Raw genomic sequence first — 5,700 nt, 5'->3', positions numbered from 1 at the left:
CTGAGTTCTCCAATTCTTACATCATGTTCTTTTGCCTTAGTCTCCCTCTTTTTCTATGCTTTATTATTCTCCATAATTTTGTCTTCTATATTGCTGATTCACTGCTCTGCTTCATCCATCTTTGTTGCTTTGTCATCTATTCAAGATTGCATCTCAGTTATAGCATTTTTAATTTCATCCTGACTAGATTTTACTTCTTTTAGAGTCTATGCTTTTCAAACCCCAGCTAGTACTCTTATTATCATGATTATAAATTCTAGTTCAGACATCTTACTTATATGTGTTGATTACATCCCTGGCTATCATTTCTTCCTGTTCTTTCTTTTGGGGTAAATTCCTTCGTTTTGTTATTTTGGAGGAAGAAAAGGATAAATAAAAAATTAAAATTAAAAAATTAAAAACAGTCAGGCAGAGAAGGACAAATATCATATGTTTGCACATATAGGAGGATTAGGAGGAACTTAACTGAGGAACAAGGGGGAGAAGAAGGGGAGAAATGGTGGGGGAAAGGGAGAGAGGCAAACCATGAGAGACTCTTGAATGCTGACAAAAACTGAGAACTGATGGATGTAGGGGGGAGGAGGGATGGGCATGGAGGAGGGCACTCGTGGGGATGAGCACTGGGTGTTATGTGGAAACTAATTTGACAATAAACTATTTGTAAAAAAAAAAATAGTAAAATTAAGGAAGCTTGATTCTAGGTGTGTTTTGGTCTGGCTGTTGAAAGAAGCTTGATAGAATAGAGAAAAAAGGGAAAGAAAAAAAGGAAAAGAAAAGTAAGAAAATGTTTAAAAAGTAAAACAAATGTATAGAATAAAATAGAATAACATGAAATGAAGAAAGTAAAATAGAATAAAAAATTTACAAAGAAAATAAAAAATATGGTAAAAAGAAATTTAATTTCTTTATAAAAATGGAAAATAAATTTTTTTCTCTTTCTGTATTCAAGAAAGAATAAGAAAAAGAAAAAAACTGAGTAGATGGACCAATGAACAGAATGGAATCCAAATAAAATTATACCCAGTTTCCCCTAGAAGTCAAACTATGAAGCACTTTATAACCTATACACTAAGCAGGCAGAGAGACGTGTCCTCCAAAGCTTAGTTGGTACAGTTGGACAGGGCTTGTTTTAATGCCTCTGTTCTCCCCTAGGTGGTGCTGCTTAGATTACTGGGGTGGATAGATGTGGCACATGTGCATGTGTATGTGGATGCACAGGAGAGATGAAAATGTTTTCACCCAGCTTCCCTGTCTCTAGCACAGGAACACTGGGCTCTCACCAACCAGCAAACAAGCATCCCTCCTTTGTCTCCAGCTTCTGTCCACTTCCCGCTTCTACACTGTCCACATCCATGCCATCAGCCTGCCAGGCGGCACCTGTCTCCTGAATTTTATCTCAGATGGGGCTGTGTTTCCAAACCCTTCATTGCTGAGGGCCCTGAAGCTTGGGCCTGCTCCAACCCTCTGGGGGAGGCTCTCACTGAGTGTTGACCAGGTTCCAACTTGCCCCTTGGGAATATTACAGTGATTGCGCTGCTGCAGAGGCTCAGGGATTGTGGCCGGGTGGTAGTTTGTCCCAGAAAAAGTCTGTGTAATCGCACGACAGATGTTCAGGGATTTTGATAAATCACAACACACAACCAGCACCAGATTTCACTGTACCCCGGTGTCTTTGTTCAATGTCAGCAAGCATGGCCATTCTCCAGGGTCCGTTGGGACCTTCGTTTGTGAGGAAGCTGTATGGCCGCCACCAAATGTCCTCCAATCATGGGAACCACTTCTCCCCTTTTGGCCCGCAGACCCCTTGGACCTTGCCGCCTTTTCCTGGGGATTTGCCCTTCCCACCAGGAAGGGCACAGCCAGGTGTTGAGCTATGGAATTTCTGAGTCTGTTCTCCCATGTTTATTGAGTCATATGCTATTGAAAGCCTCTCCTTTCTCCTTTCTCCTTTTCTTGTTCAGTCACTTGTGGGTGTTTCCATTCTTTCTCTTTCTTTCCAGCTACTTTCAGGGGAATGCTTTTCCTGTACTCTTCCCCCTTTCTCTGTCCTCTCTTTGTAAAAACAGCTCCATACCTTCCATGGCTTCTTTCTCTCCCAGTTCACCTCTCTGTGGCTCAAGTTCTCTGGCTCATGTTATGCATATTGTTGTGTTAATCCTCAGATCAATTTCTTAGGTGTACAAAATGGTTTGGTACTGATCTAGCTGCATTTCATGGACAAGAGAAGCAGAGAACTTCCATGCTGCTCTGCCATCTTGTCCCCCTAAATTATTTTTTTAAGATGTAAATTCTTTCCTCAAATCTGACAAAAGTGCAAAGGAAAAAAGAAAACCATGATCTGATAATATTCAATATTAGTAATTAGTAATACCCAAATGCAAAGTATAAATATATTACAGTGGTTGATTTAAGAACACACCACAACCAAATGCAATTTTAAAGAATTATTCCACAAAAATTTATGAAATAACTTGTTAAATAGGTCAAAGAAGAAAATCTATTAATTACTGCAAAAAATAAAAGCTCTGAAATTCAGAGTCCTTTGCTAAAACAGATGTTCAAAGGCAAAAACAATAGCATCTTGCAGACTTTTTTAATTGAACAAAGTTATATATAACAGAAGTCAAAATATATGTTAATGTATATTTTGTGATCTGAATGATGAGTTATAAAGTGGAGAAGGACATTGAGAGTGTTCACATGAAAGCAAAGCTGTGAAAGATTACAAGAATTTTTATACCCAGTTATAGATGTTTGTGCTGTTAGTTTAGTTAAAACTACATTTCCCAGAATTCTCTTTGGTGTATGATAACTGGTTAGATTTGGACACAAGAGGGATTTGTATGAGATTTGGAAGTTGAAAGTGAAGGTCTCTGAAGGTTGCCATGATGGAGGTGGGGGTAGATAATACAGCTTACCTTTGGCTTCTCTACTCCATTTCCAGCTCTTATTCTCAACTGATGCTCCTAATGATCAATAGCAGTCACAGGCTGAACACCATCTGCTTGACAGAAGACAAAAGAGACAGAGGTGGTAGAGGCATAGCTTCCCATGGACTCACCATGTGTTTCCTCTTCATAAACAGCCTCCTTTCAGTGGGTGGGTAGGCTTGAATTCTCATATTGGTGATTTCTTAAATTTTTCATTCCCTGCAGAATCTTTGCTTCTCAGATCCTCCACAACTATGTGAAGTTTGTTTCCTATGCTGAATCCTACATCCCAAATTTGTAGCATTCTACTTCCCTGATTGAACTCTGAATGACTTACCAACCAGTCATCTGTAGATTAAAACAACAAAAAGTTTTTCTTAAACATGTAAAGACCCAAAGTATAAAGCAGTATGAGCTTTTAGGAAGATTAAGTCTTTGAAGACTCTTTAAAAGAAATAGATGACTAAGGGAAAAAATTTAAGAAGAACTCATGATAAGGAAGTTATGAACCAAAAGGATAAATGGAGGCTACTAATATTTTTAAATATAGAATTAAGACTCAATGAATGTAGGACATAAAGATATAGAACAGAATGCCAGTATCATAAAACCTCACCTTAGTGTAATAATTGAAATAAATGGAGCCAATTTGGAAGATTCTAAGAGGGAAATTTTCAAAATGCACCATTTCTTCAACTTTCACAATGGGAAGCTAATAAGAACTATATGAATGGGAAATTTTTAAAAATGAGATTTAAGAACTGTCAAAGTTATGAAGGTACTCATGTGAAGCATCAAAAATAGACAATAAGATATTCAAATCAGTGAAGAAAAACACTTGCAAAGCAAAGAAAATTGCAGATCATAAAACAAAAGAATGCTTTTAAAAAGAGAAAACTCAATATTATAAAAACAAAACATACTTTTTAAAAGGGGAGATTGATCAGTAAAACCAGAGTCTGATTCTTTGAAAAGAATAACAAAGTTGACAATTTTTTTCCACTCTGATAACAACAAAAAAGAAGACGTTATAGATAAACTTTGAGTTGACAGACCAGAGCTATACATAGAAACAGGTTTAGAAATTAGAGATAATTGGGGCACCTGGGTGGCTCAGTCGGTTAAGCATCGGACTTCAGCTCTGGTCATTATGTCTCAGATCATGATTTCGAGCCCTGCATCGAACTCTGTGCTGACAGCTCAGAGCCTGGAGCCTGCTTCAGATTCTGTGTCTCCCTCTCTCTCTGACCCTGCTTGCTCTCTCTCTCTCTCTCTCTCTCTCTCTCTCTCTCTCTGTCTCTCAAAAATAAACAAACATTTAAAAAATAAAAAAAAGAAATTAGAGATTATCATGCATAGCTTCATTCAATAAACATTATCATCAACCAGAATGGGTGATTACACAGTCACATATAGATTGCCAAAATACACTAAAGTAGGAGAAAATCTTAATAAACCAACCATATTAAAATAAATTGCATTGGTTCTCAGAGATGTACCCCTGAAATAACCACCACACGCAGATGAATGAATTGAATCAATCATTGGAAAATTCTTATGTCAACTGTTAAAAGGCATAGTAAATTGTAGAATCTATTCAACAATGCTATCAGAAAACACTGATTTATAAAAAAAATAGAAAGTTGAAAGGAAGGAAGTAGGGAAGGGAGATGGAAAGAAGAAAAGAGAAGGGAGAAAAGAGATGAAACAAAACACTAATTTTTTCTATTAGTTTTCCTCTAATCTTTTTATACTCATATTTTCCCTTTCTATTTTATTTTTCTCAGTTTTCTGAGACCTATCTTTTATATCCTTGACTGTATTTTTAGTACTGCTTATTCTTCCTTTACTTTAGGGCGACCATTATATGATGGCTTCAGTCTTCCCTTTAGTTATTTTTTTCCCTGGGCTTTTCTAGACCATTGTTTCTCTCTTTTCAGTATTCCCCCCTCTATATTCTCTATACCCTTGCTTCTCTGAGCTCTTGGTTCAAACAAGGCCATATTCTTAAATTCATCTTCTTTATTCAATTTCAAGTATTTAATATTTTCCTCTACTTTGCAAAATTATTATTCTGTTATCCCTCTTATAGTGAGTTTCTCCATTTTTATATTTCAATATTTCTCTCACATTCCCAGCTAGTTTCTTTATGATTATTACTCATCTTTTCACAGAAGCCAGTATCTCTTGGTCAGGTACTTGCTGAAGGATAGTGTACGGTAACAGACATCAGACTGAATGACCAGTCCAGCTGGCAATTAGGGTTTAGATCTGTGGTCCTAGAAAACTCTCACCAACTTTCTGCCCTGTGGTTTTACTACTTTGTCTCAGGAGCCATACGTCGTGGCTCTGGGTGGAGCCAATACCACAGATTGTTCATATGTTGATTTTGTGTTTCCTTCTCTTTAAATGGCCTTGTCCTCCCACAACATTTCTCCTTACACTGCCTCTCCTCAGTGTGCTTCTCATGAGTTGACATGCCTGCTATTCCTCTGTAAGCCTGAAAAGTCTTTCTACAACCTATGGAGTTGGTTCAAATGGAGTTCAAGGAAACACTGGCAAATCGTCCACTCTAAGATCAAGGATTGCTGGCTGGTAATCTCATCATACCACATATTCATGGAGAATTCTATGTACTTCTAGCACCTGCAGAAGCATCTTCATTCATTCAACAAATATTTACTGAGTGCTCACCATTTCCAGGCACTATTCTAAGCCTTTGAAATGTGTCAGTGAACAAAACAAGCAACCACCCCCCCCACCCCTCCGC

Source organism: Crocuta crocuta, unplaced genomic scaffold (assembly GCF_008692635.1).
Source record: "Crocuta crocuta isolate KB4526 unplaced genomic scaffold, BGI_CrCroc_1.0 scaffold279, whole genome shotgun sequence".
Lineage (NCBI taxonomy): Eukaryota > Metazoa > Chordata > Mammalia > Carnivora > Hyaenidae > Crocuta > Crocuta crocuta.
Note: the sequence above shows the minus strand (reverse complement) of the source record.